Source organism: Canis lupus, chromosome 14, assembly GCF_011100685.1.
Source record: "Canis lupus familiaris isolate Mischka breed German Shepherd chromosome 14, alternate assembly UU_Cfam_GSD_1.0, whole genome shotgun sequence".
Taxonomy (NCBI): Eukaryota; Metazoa; Chordata; class Mammalia; order Carnivora; family Canidae; genus Canis; species Canis lupus.
In genome coordinates, this window is record NC_049235.1 from 54516270 (window position 1) to 54532276 (window position 16007).

Genomic DNA, 16007 nt, shown 5'->3' on the forward strand with positions numbered 1-16007 from the left:
TGATTATACTCCCCTGAAAGGTCCTGACATTTTTTTTACATCTGTTTTTGCAGACAATTAACCTGGTCGGACTCAACCCTCAGACCTGGATACTCGGCAGGTGCTCACGGCTCAGGTCGATTCCTTCGGGCTCCACTGCACCTGCCCCATGGAAGAGCTGTTCTCAGCTTAGCCAAAGATTTGAGTAGAGTCAACACAGAGAATTTGGGGCTCCTATTCCCTGGCTCCGTTCTTTCCTGGATTCCTTCTTACTTTTGAGTGGCTATGGTTTCCCTGAATTCTCTATCCCAGTTCTTCAAACCATACAAACTGTGGGTTTTCTATCAGAATTTTAGCACCTCTGTGGTACAGACTGCAGCCTCTCCTCTGGCTGGAAAGTGTAAAAATAAAAACTCACCAGGCGCGATTCCCTTTTGTCAAGTGTCAATTCCAGATTCTTCCTGCTTTTGGTTTTTGGTATATATATTCGTCTAAAGTTAAGAGTTGTTATCTCCAAGAGGGTTGGTTTGAAAGCCCACTTGGCCTTCAGTGGACTCGGAATCTCTCTAAATAGTAAGATTTAAATGACCTTGATGACATCCACAAAAATAGGGCTGGGGAGCGGGTGCCTGAGGGGACTTCCATTCCAAAGGAATTCTTTGTACAATGATAGGGAGAACAGAGTCAAAACACGAGGGGCTTGCAGCACTGTGAATAGCCGGTGTGGGTGTTTGGTTCTTTAAGTGACTGTGTGGGAGAAGGTGAGCATACCTGCCAGGTGGGTCAATTTGATGGGAAAGGTAGGCTGAAAAATCACTCTTTAGATGCCAGATGAGCCTTTCGATAATGGGGAGCTCTTACAGTTTTGGGGGCAGAGTAGGGAGGTCATGATATGTGTCTGGGACAAGCAGTGCAGAGGACGGCTATGGAGGGGCGGATGGACTTGGTGGCCCTGGAGCTGTAGTCAAGGAAAGCGGCCGGGAGGTTACTGCAATAATCGAGAGAAAAGGCCTAAATGGAGGCAAGTTGCAGCATAAATCCATCTGAATGGAGCAAATATAATTAAAGTTTGGAATATTTTTCCATACATATGCTCTGTAATAGTGAAAAAGACATCTAAAATGAAATCTTGTCAACATGGGAATCTAATTGTGAGAATATTTTGATTGATATTAAATTGGTTATAAAACATTTATGAATCGTGATTTCAACTTGTAGCTGAAAAACACTAAACTCCTTTGCAAATTTAAACACTAAATGTACTTAATTGTCAATTAATGGAGTGAGAGTGTGAAGAAACTGACATTTATAAATTGCTTACTACTTGCCAGGCGCATTATCACCTTCCGTGCCTAGTGGATCCCCTGAGAAAAAGTTATTTCTATTTCCATTTTACAGATGAGGAAATTGAGAAGCACAAAAGTTAAAAGTCTTTGTCCCAAGGTCATATAGCGAATAAGTAGAAGATATTACACTATGTAAGCCCAGGTCTGCCTGATTCTATTGTTTATTCTATTTCCAACACAATTCTGTTTTTTTTTTTAATTTTAAAGATTTTATTTTATTTATTCATGAGAAACACAGAGAGAGAGAGAGGCAGAGGGAGAAGCAGACTCCCTGCAGGGAGCTTGACGTGGGACTCCATCCTGGGACCCCAGGATCACACCCTAGGCTGAAAGGCAGGCGCTAAACCGCTGAGCTACCTGGGCATCCCACAATTCTGTTTTTTAAAGTAAATTGTGAAAGTACAAACAAGCTCTAACTCTTGTTTTGGGAAGCAACTTCCATATCTCCTCTTCTGCAGTGTCCTCTGGCAAATTCTAGAGGTATTATTTCAACAATAATTACACATTCCTTGGAAGCACAACACAAAGAGATGGTTCTTAGTAAATAATTGTTCAAACCTTCTTTTGCCCCTGGAATAAAACCATTAGAATGAGTTCCTAATGGACTAAAATGTGAAGGGACAAACATCTTGATTATAAAAAAAAAAAAAATACGTAACATACAAGAAGTAATCTTTATCCAGAAAACTCAATTGTTTTTTATTTTTTATTTTTCTTATGAGTTAACAGGGACAGCGAGGCCTCTCCTGGAGAAAAGAAGCAATTTTGTTTTTTAGGATAAGTTTGTTTTGATTATGATTTTCAAAAAAAAAATTTGAGCATAGTTGCCCCACAACATTACATTCATTGTCTAGGTCCAACCATGTTGTCTCCAACGGCACGATCTCATAGGACAAGTGTTTTTGTTCTTAGGGCAAGTGTTTTTAAAGTCATCTTTCCATATGGAAAAAGTAGAGTGACCAATCACTTAGTTCTTCATAAAACCTTCAGATATCAACTGTTTCTTAATGATCCCTGAAGACATACTCCAGATTTAACCATATGCTCCCTTGTAATGATTTCAATATTTAGTTGCTCATCCTTTTTGCAGCCGACCCTATCCCAGATCACTCGATGTATTTAAGGTGGGCAACAGGCAGGAGACACAGACAGCACGATGATTCTTCTACAACAGAAGATACTAGGAGCGTGGGGAAGAAATGTCACCTGTGTCTTATTAAAGACCTGACTAAATCCAGTGGAAGGTGGCTCTGATTACTATTAAAGACTTCTACTACAACTACTAACCACTTTTACCAACTTAATGAGGACTTCAGTCATGCCTGGACCCTAACCAATTTAATGCTCACAATAATGCTTTATTGTCTCCCTCTCATGGTTGAGGAAACCAATGTTCAGGTAAGTTAGATGAACTGTCCAAAGTCACACAGCAAGGAGACTTATTTATCATATATCTATACCTATACCTATATCTAAATCTATATATGGTCCATATACATCCATATATATGATATATATCCAATTATACATAATATATATATATATTTATAGTAATATATATGTATAGTCTGTCTTCCTGATTTTTAGACTCCTTTCTTAAAGTATCAATAGCTGAGACCATTCAAATTGACTGGTGACCAGAGTACTAAGGGGTTCCTGATGATAGGAGGGAAGGTGTGTGATGACTCACATGATCTCCAGGATGAATCTGTTCAAAGGTACCCATGTTGCGTTCATGGCAACATCATAGCAGGTAACGTGAGCTAGTCTCTGTGGGGCTTTCATAGAAGAAATAAAAACCAAACTCCTTTTTGCCTGTGATGCAAATGAAGCTCACTTTCCTAGAAACAGATTTTATGGATAGTTTAACATAGTGGTGTTTTGTTTTGTTTCATTTTTCAGAAATTGGAAGTTAGATATACTCAATAACTGTGATTTCTTATTCTCCAAGAAAGACCACGTACACTGAAACTTGTCTATCTAGCAATTCAGTAAAACTGGTTGGAGAGTTTGCTTTCTCCAACGGAAAGAAGGAACTGTATTTGGACTCTAGTAAGCACTGTGTTTATGTAGACTCTATGAAAATGATGATTATGTTGCCTAAACAATCCAATATAAAAGCTAAAGACGTCTCTACCAAATGACAGATGGCTTTATTATAGGAAACATATATTCATAACGAGCCAATATACTCCTTCCAAAATTTTATGAAATGATGACTAAACATTTTCAATTTGTAATTGTTTGAAAATTTTGTTTATAGAACCCCTCTTTTCTTCCCAAATACTCACTATATAATAGCTGATATCTAATATATAAAGCATACATGAATGGGCCTCTGTGGTTGAAATGTGAATCACCTCTACAGGCAATGTGAGACACTGATGGAAAACCTTGAGATAGAACATATGTAGAATTTTTAAACATTTATTTATTATTTTAGGGAGAAAAAGAGAGAGAACGTGCATCTGTGAGGGGTGAGAGTGAGAGGGGGAGCACATCTCAAGCAGACTTCCCGCTGGGCACAGGGCTCAATCCCAGGACCTGGAGATCAGGACCTGAGCTGAAACCAAGAGTTGGACACTTAACCAAATGAGCCTCAAATAGGCACCCTATATGAGGAATTTTTAAACAAATATCAAATAAGTCTTTATTAATAATAGCAAGAAGATGAATTTTTAAAAAGAAAAAAAAAGAAACAAAATACGGCCAACAAAGGTCAAGTTAAAAATAAAATTTACTGACTAATGGATTAAAACTGATTTTTAATTATTACTTTAAATTGTTCAACAGTGGTTTAACATAGTTTTTAAATTTATGCTTATGCAATAAGGACAGGCTTAATCTAATTAGGCTTTGCTTAGCACTACACTTAAATCTGTCCACAAAAGTAGATAATATTCTCATATGTAAAGAGAATCTGTGTGATGTATTTGGTTCCCAACCAAGTGGAAAAGGGCCTTGATTTAAAAACTTGGAAGTCAAATGTGTTCTTTATCAAAATTAGAAGCTACTCTTCTGATAGATTATTGGGTCATTTCACCAGCAGTGGACCACAGACACAAGCTTTATTAAAAAATAGTGGCATGTTTTAAATGTCCATTAATGTATGTTTAATTATAACAGAATGTCTATAAAAGTCCATGTGACATCTATGCAAAGATCAAAACAATCAATTTTAATCAGCATTAACTAAATGGATACAGAATGGATTAAAGAAAGGGATGTTCCAAAGGAAATAAATAATACATACAGAAAGCCTGAATATCAATAATAATGGTGGTTTTATCTTTAAAGGAACCCAGTAAATTCTGATTTCCTATACATATGACTTAATTAGTGACTCTTTTAAGTGTATATTTTTAAAAGCTGCCAAAAATTCCAATTCACTGACGTACACAAAAGGTACATACATCCATGCATTTGTTGATTGATTACCTGAGCAAATATTTATTCAACATTTGTTAGGTAGCAGACATTATAATAGCAAAATATGCTACCTGGCCAGAAGTTGCTCATGGATTCAGTTCAGGGAGGTATATAATTGCATAAATAGAATTCAGTGTAAATAGGAACGACTGTAGTAAGAGTTATGTACACAAAGAAGAGAAGAGTCAGAGAAAATCCTTAATGGGTGCCCTCAAGAATATGGTGATTTATAGGTATAAAACGCAGAAGATTATTCCAGAAAGCAAGGAGAGCAGAAGGGGTACAGAAGAACAGAGTGTCTTCAGGGAACGGTGCACTGTCCACATGGGATGAAGAGTAAGCCTTGGGTGGTCATCGAGGGAGAGGTCAGCTGGAGGCTTTTCAAGCCAAACTGAGTAATTCAACTTCTAGACCCTGGGAAAGAACTGAAGAGTTCAAAACAGGTGGGCGATGGAGTATCTTATATTTTTAAAAGACCACTGTGTCTATACAGGGAGTAAATATTGGTTGACTATCAGAGAGGCTCAGATGGAAAGACAGAGAGGCACTTAGAGGAAGGTACAACAGCCCAGCAGGTGAGACCCTCAGGCACAACAGCAGCAGCAGCAGGGCACAAGCCAAGGGCAGAAGCTACAGAAAAAAACACTGACTTGAGGTTGGGGGGTGGGAAGGGACGTAGAGGATAGAGGGGGATGGATTACAGACTGACTCCCATGTTTCTGGCTTGGTGACTTGTTAGATCATGGTATCTTACTCCAATAGGACATACAAGGGAATGAAGGTCTGGGAGGAAAGACTGGGTGGAGGGTTGGGCCTGTTGAACTGATATGCCTCCAAGTTATACATGAAAAGGTCTCAGATATCAGCTGCAAACACAGAGATGTAGGGCTCAGAAGAAAGGGGCAGAATCAGAGTTTTCACATTAATCACATTATGTCCAGGCTTTGAAATGTTTGATCAGTATACATTTCTGTCTGCTAGGCTGTAGTGTTTCGGATGTGTAAATCATGCTACCACGGGCAAAGTTGAAAGAAGCACCTGTGGCAACTTTCATAGCAGAGAGCTACACATGGGGCAATCAAAAGTTTGAAGCAATATGTGCCAGTGCTCCGTGGGCATGGACAAATGATCCTGGAGCTCCGCGTTCTCATAGAAACCCACCTAACACATCTGAAAAATTAAAAAAAAAAAAAATCCAATCAGAGATGAGCCACTTACCTCCTCTACATTCATTGGCATACCGGTTCCTTTATTTTCATTGTCCGGGCACTACTTCGGATGCTAGGAAAGTAGCAACCAACACGACAGAGAAAGTCCCGGCTCCATGGAGCTTCTAGTGGTCAAAATTCACCAAATAAAGAACGTAACTTAATTTCAGACAATGATGAACACAATGAAGGAAAAGACAGCTGGATGGAGAAACAGCATACAAAGTGGCATTTTAAAAAGGGTGCCCAGTGAAGAGGGAGTGATGGGAAAACCCTAATGTACGCTGATGGCTGCTACGAATGTGGTCATATTCCAATAAAATACACCCCCCCCCCCAAGGAATCCCAACAGAGGGCACAAAAGATGAGGCATGGTGCGTGTCTATCTCTGATCCTTGTCTTAGCTTCATCAGGTTTCTAAGTATGTGAAAAAGACGCAGGGTGGTATCTCTGAAGTTTGGTAGCATTTACAGGGCAACAGCCTAACGAATATTTTGGTTTTTAAAATAGTCGTTTCAGAACGAAGAAACGTTTTGTTCACTTAAAATATACACATACATACATATATATAACAGTCATTTGAAGGCCAGTGGGTTCCCTCCTGTAGCTTAGACCAGATGAGTCTTATGGAAATAAGTTTTACACTCATGAAAATTGGAGTTTACTCAGGAAATACCGCTAGCGTCTTAATGAAAGTGCCATGCATGCCCCTTCTGAAATTTAACACATAGAACGAACCTTTCCACATCTGTAGCAAATGCAGACTTTGCTGCCTTAAGGGCTTGGCATTTTCAGATAAAAAAGAATCAATGTCATTATACAGTATCTCTCTAGAGCATCGTAATTATTCTGCATGCATACAATATTTATTTAAAACTTAAAATTAAACTTCAAGAGGTGGTCATTTGAAAGCTGGCAGTCAGTGAACGGATCCTGTCTTCATGAAAAAGAGAATATTTCTTCTAAAAGTTGAGAAATAGATCAAAACGGTCTCTCCAGTAACTGGCACTTTAGTCATATGGATGCTTTTTATGTGTCAGATTTATTAATCAGGAAGGTCCATGGGAACGAGAGAAGGAAATCTTGAGGATGTGACTGTCGGTTTTTGATATGTCAGGTATAATTTTGTAGCTGTGATTTTTGGATTGCAGTACACACACTGCATTGTACTGATGTTTGTGTATCTCTTTATACTCATCATTTGTGATGACTGGAAAAGAAGATGAGGCGGAGATGTTTTGATACAGGATTGAAACTTGAAACTACAGTCCTTCAATTTGAACAGTATTCCTGTTTCATCTTTCTTTTCATGTTACCTTTTTAACTTTTGCCACTGATGTAAAAGGAAAAAAAAAAAAAGGAAAATTTGAAAAGATGCCAGGTGTTGGTTCTTATCTGGGTGAAGGATCACAGAAGTAGAGGATAAAATACAGTTTGTAGTTTGTCACAGCGGCAGACTTATGAAGATCAAACACTTGTCAACAACAACTGTTTGTCCTCCTCTGGCCATCACAGAATTATTAAGACGGTGACAGCTCTACATAGTTGGTACATTTTGCCAAGATTGTAGTGTCTAATGTCCCAATTAGTTTAGCAGGACGCATTCTGCTGTGATGAATACAGTCTTCCTTAATTGCTTTGGGCTGCTTCCTGAAATAAAAGGGTCTCGTTTTTGTGTTACAAATGCGCTGGTCACTGTGAAATTCGGAATGCTACGCTCCCTTTTAAGTCGTCAAAAATAACACGAAACAGGTATCTCCAAAAGCTGAGGCAAAGCAGTTTATTTTTATGATGTCTGAACTGAAGACTACAACAAAACTGTCTGAAAAGTAAAAGCACCAGGCCAAACTTTTTTTTTTTTTTGGTCATTATTTTATTCTGTTTGCCAAATCACCAGTTTGATGTTTTTGTTTTTTTTTCCCCCCTCTATTGGTTTTCATGACTACACCAGCCGCTTGCGTGTTACTTCGATTTTGTACCTGTCTCATACAATTCTGGGTGAAAAATTCTCCTTTGCGACCAACTCTGGATGACTATTTGTTTTATGCAAACTTTCTCTCTCTCTTTTTTCTTTTTTTCTTTTTGACTCCCGTGCTCATCAGTCCATGCTGGAAATCTTAACAGTCTTGGTCTGTGTTCAACTCAGATAGTTTCTGGGATGTTTATCTTCATGAAGTCTAGAGCCAACAGTGCCTCTCAGCATCTGCAGGCCTGGCGGCCCAGCCTGAGGCCCCTTTCAGGTTAGCACCCCTCAGCCATCCCCGTGACTGTCCTCAGCAGCCACACGAGGTCCCAGAGAGCCTGAGATGCTGGGAGAAATTTTGTCACCCTGTGGCAAAAAAGAAACCGGTATCAAAAATGAGGAGGAAAATGTGAACAAGAAAGTCTTGAGTAGAGACGAGAAGCCATGAAATATAAAGACAGAAAGTTTTAGAGGGGAAAAGACACCCCTCTCATACCTTCACGTGTGGTTTTAATTCTTTGCATGAGATCTGTACTTCCCTGTAGGCCAAAAAAATCACTCGAGAAAACCAAGTTGAACAAAATTATGTGCACGTAAATACAATGACATAGTATTTATAGAGCACTTCACAAACTGTGACCTAATCTATGGACCTTTTATAACTGCAAATAAATCCGAATTTGCCCAGAGGGTTCATTCTCAGATATTAAAAAAAAAAAAAAAAAAAGATGATTTCAAAGACCAAGGTCACTAACTCACCTAACCAGTCTGACTGATGTGGAGAAAACTCAATATCATCTTCTCAGCCTGATTCTTCCTATTAGCATTTATGAGTGGGAGTTCAACTTTCTGAAACTACTACGTGCAGGTCGTGCTAAAAAGGCTGATGTCACAATCCGACAGCCCTTACTGCAACCCTTAGTTATTCTGTTCTACAAAGACGACCACTTTCCAACCCATTACAGTGTTTCCCCTCGGCAAGGCACTTCCATGGTATTCACACAGATGTGTCACTTACGTGTTCACATATATATATACGGACACACATATTCTGGTGCACTCGTGATACCTACCACATATATGTCCATTTCTTAATTTAATAACTATACTGACTTTTTATTTTGGAAGGATAGAATTTACCTCTCTCTTATGCTCCCCATCTGCATGCTCTCCCCAGTCTCTCAATATTAGCTAAAGTATAATATTCTGGTTCAGGTAACAATACTCAGTGTTTACATAAACTATTGTTACATAAATAGTTTTTGCTCTGGGGGTACAATCCTTTTCTAATAAAGCTTCCTCCCATAGTAATATATCTCATTATTTCCTTATTTGTGTTCCTATAACTGTTTTTTTTTCATTTATATTTCCTATGAAGTAGTTTCCAAAATAAATTTATTAAAATAAATTTCCCCTCAAAATATGTCAAAAGGCTTTTAACATTTTTTCTTTTTTAAATGTCGCAACACAGTTCGAAACAGCTGCCCCCACCTCCGCAGCTGTCTCCACACCAGTCCTCTCTCTCTTGCTCGATTTGATATTCTCTCTGGTTGTGCATGGTTGTCATACTAGTCCTTACCTCTGTGGGTCTCCTGTACTTAAACCCTGGATTCCTGGATTTTCTTTTGTGTGTGTGTGTGTGTGTGTGTGTTTCCCTCCTGTGTTTCTAAAGCATATCTTCTAGCATCTTCTTAAGAAAGAGTGCACAGAAACACACTTTTTAAATTTAGATATTGAATGACTGGTGATGCCTTTATTCTACCCTCATATACGATTGATAACTTCAAAATCACTTTCCTTTTTTTTTTTTTTTTTAAGATTTTATGTATTTATTTGAGAGGGAGAGGGAGATGGAGGGAGAGAGAGAGAGAGGAAGGGCGTGAGCCAGGGGAGAGGAGGTCTCCTGTTGAGCAGGGAGCCTGACTGGAGCTCGATCCCAAGACCCCGGGATCATGACCTGAGCCAAAGGCAGGTGCTTAACTGACTGGGCCACCCAGGCGCCCCTAAAATCACTTTCTAATGAGATATAGGCACTGAACAACAGTCTTCTGGAAGTCAGGGTTGCTCTCAAGAATTCAAATACAATTTCTCGTTCCTAAGCCTTTCTCCGTGACTTGCTTCTACTCTTTAAGGAGTTCTTAGGATCTTTTTCCACCCCTGTGTTTCAGAAAGTTCATAACCATCTGCTTTGGTGAGGCTCCTTCTCTGCTGTGCGTGGCTATCTGTAGGGCCCTTTCCATGCAGAGACGTATGACCTTCCGTTCCGTGAAATGCTTCTGAACTGATTTTTGATAATTTTGTCGCCTCTGTTTTCTTTGTTCTTTATTTCTGGATTTTGTAGCTTTTCAGTTCTCTACTTCCTCTTCTGTAGTGTTTGTCTTTTTTCCCCCCTCTGGGACACTTCCTTCCCTGACACTACCTTTTTTCATCTTCTGAGAATTTCTTTCCAGTAATCACATTTTAAATTCTAAGGCTTATTCTTTGTTTTCTGATTATTCCTTCTTATTATTATAACCTGTTTCTTTTAGATAAAATTTCTTCTCTTATCAATCAGGATAATAATAAGCATTTACATTTTTTAAAAGTTGTCTTTTGTGCTTTATATATTGCCTCCATTTCCCCCCAGTTGATTCCCTTTATTTGTGTCACTCTGTACTTTCCCATTTCCCTCAAGCATTTGGTGTTTCTAGACTGTTCATTCAAACTTAGAAGTGAGACACATTGGTAAATTAAAGAAGAAAAACTGGATGGCATCTCTTGGTATGTGAGAAAGATTTCGACATGGATATTTATGTGACGGGAACTTCAAATGTCAGAGTCTATGGGTTTTTTCACTAGTGTTCTTTATTTTCTCCAGAGAAGAGTTCTTCCTCTTCACCTCCTGGGGTGGGAGGGAGAGCTGTGTGGGTGCTGGATTGGTGTGGGCAGGATGCTGTGGGTGGCCGGCGGGGGGGGGGGGGGGGGTTCAGCGGGGATCATGCGCATCTCCCCTAACCCCTCCTGCATTCTCGCTACCCTTCAAAGTGTCTGAAGGCCTTGACTTCATAACATTTCTGGTGCTTTCTTTTCCCCTCAGAGACTCAAGGTCTGGTCTTTGAGGGGGAAGGTCAATAGGGGAGAACTAGCCCGGAGGTATGTGACAGGTGTCATCTTGCTCTCTAAACACTGAGGCAAGCCTACTGTTCATATTTCCTTGCCTGATATTAGGCTTCAAATCTTGGTAAGCACTTTATTAGGTAAAAGGTTTCACTTGTCTCAAAAGTTATACTTTTTCATAAGATAATTGGAATTGCATTTTTGAGGTAAAACTTTATTGAAAGCTTTATAGCTGACCAGGTGCATTAAACTAAATACTTCTCCTTCATCTACTAATTTTGTAATTTTGTTAAAGAAAGGAGGACTTTCGTTTTTTGAGTGACTTTTTCTCCCTATAAAATCCCATGCTGCTTATTGCTCTTGTTTCTATTATCCCATATAAGCTGTAGGGTTTTTTTTTTCCCCACCCCAGGGGCCTCACAATAGACTTGCCAAATTGTAATTATCATGGCAAATCTTTGTTCTGACAAATAAAACCTACATGTTTTATTTTATCCCATTTTCTGGAGCTACCTAGTTCAGCCTAAGTTTTCAAAAGTAATCACCAGTCTCTTTGAATCTTGGAAGGGTATTTCTTTAGACCCTGTAAATGTGCATAGTGTAAAACCATTTAGAGTTATATTAATTGTTTCTTAGAAATACTATTTCAAGTAATCACACCGAGAAAAAAAAGTGAAAATGACTATTTGCATCAACTGAGGACCTCACTGAAAGTTGTTAAAGGGTTGAAAAATAGGGGCTATAACGGAAAATTTAAGGAGAGGGACGCAGATTATTTAGCCAAGAGACAGGTCTAATAGTATCTACAGTTCAAGAACAGTATAGGAAGAAAGTCACCTGCTGTTCTCCACATCTAGAGAAGACATAAGAAAAGGAATTAAGTTTATAGTAAAATGCGGAAACTGTGAAACTTTGTAAGATGTTCCAGCTCTGACTTTCACCAACACAAGGAGGGAAGACCAACCAGATACTCAGATTTAAAAAAAACATGAGTGTGAACAATCCCTACAACTAACTCATTGATTAGGACCCTAAGACTTCCCCCATCATATGTGCAGAGGCTTCTGTTTATTCAGAGGTATCAAATTTAGAAGAAAGTATAAAAGGGACTAATGAATTCAACTGGCTTGGTAAAGTAATTAATGATCATCTCCATTTTATAATAATACAAGAAAAAAAACCCTAAGGAAACAAAGGTGTGTGTATGTGTTGTGTCCACTGTGTGAGGGACCCTGCAGAAGGAAGAACACAAATTATGCAGGTTCACAGCCCCCAAGCACTATGTGTCTCTCGTCTTCTTGAGAATGTCTATTTAGTTTCGTGACGTCTGTAAGAAAAGTCCCTGGGCACATACCTGACTCTGGTGTTCAGTCTAGCTCCTACACACGCCAGAGGGCTCCTTCTGTATCCTCTCTTCCAGATACACAGAGCTCTTTGGTTCCACCAGGATATGGTATACAGACTATCTGTATCCAGCACAAAGGCTGACGTGGCTTTCTTAGTGTCCACCACACACATGTATCTCTGAAATATGACTCTAAGGCCATAGGGTTCTTTTTACTTAGCTTTCCCCCCTTTACCTTCCTTTTTTTTCTTTTTTCCAATCTAATATTTTTGGTTTGGATTTTGGGAACCTTTTAGAACCTAGAAAAAACTGGATATAGCCTGGATTTTTAAACAAATAAGGGCTTACTAATACATATTAGTGTGTGTGTGTAGTCACATAGATGACAGATCTGTTTTGAGCTGGCCATTTATTTTTTAAAAGATTTTATTTATTTATTTGAGAGAGAGAGAGAGAGAACAGAAGTAGGCAGAGCAGCAAGCAGAGGAAGAGGGAGAAGCAGGCTCCCCACTGAGCAGAGAGCCAGACACAAGCCTGATCCCAGAACCACAACCTGAGCGGAAGGTAGATGGTTCAACCGACTGAGGCACCCAGGTGCCCCATGAGCTGTTCATTCATTTATTAGAAGCTGCTTCATGGGACCATGCATTCGTGTTGTCGTACTTGGTGATCAGCTCTAAATAGGTAGATCTGTCCCTGAGAGAGACTGTCTGGGGTTGGTTCAGGGCAAAGAAGTCATTTTTAGCTGATCGATCTTAAGGATCGATCTTTAAGGATGTAATGCTGAAGGCTAAACACCACATGGAAAAGAGGACCTCAGGCTGGATGCTGGTACTGGCTGTGACCTGGGCACTGAATCCTGTAGGGAAGGGTATGTGCATCCCTTACAAAGAGCCTGGGGTGGAGGCGGGGGCAGGAGAAGACACCACACACACAGGTGTGTAGGTTCTTGCAACTCCAAAATCCTGTAATTTCACAATTTTATGTCTCTAGCAATGTCCAAATATTCAGTGAGGATTCGACACACTGTGCATTTAATTCTATGTTTGAGTCTGAAACATCAGACATTTCTCAATCACTAAGTACTCTGCTCAATAAACATGCTGCAAAGGATCTCCTTAAAAATGTACAGTAGGAAAAAAATGTACAGTAGGAAATAAGCCTAAGGGATGGACCTGCAAATGGTGCACTGGAAAGCCAAAAGCTATTAACAATCTCCTTGTCCCCTTCCTTCTTGCAGAGTCCACCCTGGAAGGCTTCAATTTGTGGTTTCTCGCCCTCTCTGGCAGTCAGGAGAGGCCATTGGGCAGATTTCTACACCAGAAAAGGGATGTGGAAACTTCTGCTGAGTCCTCCCCTTCTTCATGCTCAGAGGGCAGAGATGGGGAAACAAGTCCTTGACCTCCCCCCAGGCTTTTTGTATATGTTGTGTGCAATTTTTATATCCCTTTCAAGGTAAGCCGGGAAAGCAGGAGTTTAGAGTATTCTATTATTTTAGCTGAGCACACATCTCTGCTGCAAGAGGTTATGTGATACAGTGAGTCGGGGCTAAATGATTTCAAGAAGACCCCAGATAACCAAAGCTATGTGGGTTTTTGTTTGTTCTAAGGCCGATACCATCCAGTACCTGTAAATCCCCCTAGGCTGGATGAGGTAGGGAAGCTTTCTCAATGGGTTTTGGCCATCTAACTCCTACTCCTCCCTCTTTGTTTCTTAGAGACTTAAGATAGAACTCAAGGTCACATAAATTCACCCATTAAAGTGTACAGATCAGTGGGGTTTTTTTTTATGTTTGGAGAGTTGCACAATCATCACCATGATCTGCTTTCAGAACATTCTACTATCCCTAAAAGAAACCCAAGAACTCCTCTGTTTTCTTGGCATCCTACAGAAAGTGCTTTCATAACGTGCTTTAATTTCATGGCAAATAATTCTATTTTTACAGAGGTATCTACTCTAAAACATGAGCACCGGCTTTCACATTGGCCACACGAACTTGGCAAGAAGTATAATGAAGCCCATATCTAAATTTATACCTTGGGTATCCTCACATCTATCACAGGGTAGGACCAAAACGAGTTCCACGGCCACAGATTGGATAGAGTTGTTCTATGAAAGATGAGACTGTGATTTCCAAGCATTTGCCTATTGGGATGTAATTAGATTAGTATTAAATGGAGTCAGAGCACATTCAAAAAGAGATTCAGATAAGAGGATGGATGACCTGTTCTGGTTGTGTGTGGGTTTTTTTTTTTGTTGTTTTGTTTTGTTTTTTTCTTTTTTTTTCTCTCTCTCTCACGAGTAGCTCCCTAAAGCAGATTTGTGAAGTAAGAGAAAAGTTCCTTTTGGCTCTCGTCTTTCACACAATGTGAGTACACAGCTGCTGTAACAAGCATCCCGCCCCAGTGGCTGAGACAGAGCAGCCCTGAGAGGGGCAGCGGTCACACCCTCTGCTGTACGAAGTCACCCAGAACAGCACACAGGCCAGGCCACGTGAGGACACAGTGAGAAGGTCCCCCGTCTACAAGCCAGGAGAGGCCTCACCAGGAGCCAAACCTGATGGCACCCACATGGAGCACTTCTAGCTCCCAGATCTGGTAAGCAGCTGTATTTCTGTGATTGAAGCCAGACACTCTGGCATTTTATCATGGCAGCCCTAGCAGACTAGCACCCTAGATTACCAGCACTGCCTCCCCATTCCTGCACACAGGAAGACGAAAAGGGACATGGGGGGGGGGGCATAAGCAGCTTCTTTTTAGGAATATACCATAGAAATTGCAAATATTATCTTTGCTAACTTCTCCTTGTCCAGAATTTAGACACAGGGACATGCTCAACCATGAGGAAGGTTAGAAACTATCTACTAGGTTGCCCTGCTTTTTGCTAAAACTCAGTGTGTGTGTTTAACTAAAAGGCAGAAGATGGGGACGTACACTGGGGACCTAATAGTCTCTGCAACAATCTTCCTCCCAGTGTTAGCATCTCTTTCTAGGTGCCTCTTGGGTTACTCCTCAGCTTCCCAACAGATGACTTCGTAGAACTGGCCTGTCAATAGTACCCTATATTCTGAACTTGGATATTTGATCCAGTTCTTCAAAGTTTTTTTTTTTTTTAAATTTTATTTATTTATTTATTTGACACAGAGAGACAGAGAAAGAGAGAAAGAGGAAGAACACAAGCAGGAAGAGTGGCAGGCAGAGGGAGAAGCAGACTCCCCTAAGGAGTTAGGAGGCTGACCTGGGGGCCCCCTGACACGGGGCTCCTTCCCAGGACCCTGGGATCATGATCTGAGCCAAAGGCAGACACTTAACTCACTGAGCCACCAAGTCCTTCAAAGCTTTTGCAATCCTGTTTCGTTCCTCAGCTCTATGTTCTTAGTAGCGATCTTACTAATTCATACTAAAATGTTAATAGATGATAAATTTGTGGCTACCGGGTAATAACGCTCCCAGATAACTTTCCTTTTTAATACAAACCTTTAGGAATTGCTAAATCCTCACCTAAATTGGTAAAACTCTCCATACCAAGTTTCAGATCCTCGTGCAGATAGACGAGTTAGAAATGTGGGGGGGGGGGGGCAGCCTTCTTTTCGGCCACACGGAGACGCTGCAGACGTAGCTGCCTTGTGCTTAGAGGATTTC

The 16007-nt window shown here is 40.2% G+C and overlaps 1 long non-coding RNA gene across 1 annotated transcript in view; it reads left to right on the forward strand.

The window, feature by feature from the left end:
* Positions 1-396, forward strand: part of LOC111098845 — a 65459-nt gene extending 65063 nt beyond the window's left edge. Inside the window, exon 4 of the long non-coding RNA XR_005369241.1 lies at positions 54-396. This is a non-coding gene — a long non-coding RNA (uncharacterized LOC111098845). The remainder of the gene's footprint in view (positions 1-53) is intronic.
* Positions 397-16007: the final 15611 nt, after the last annotated feature.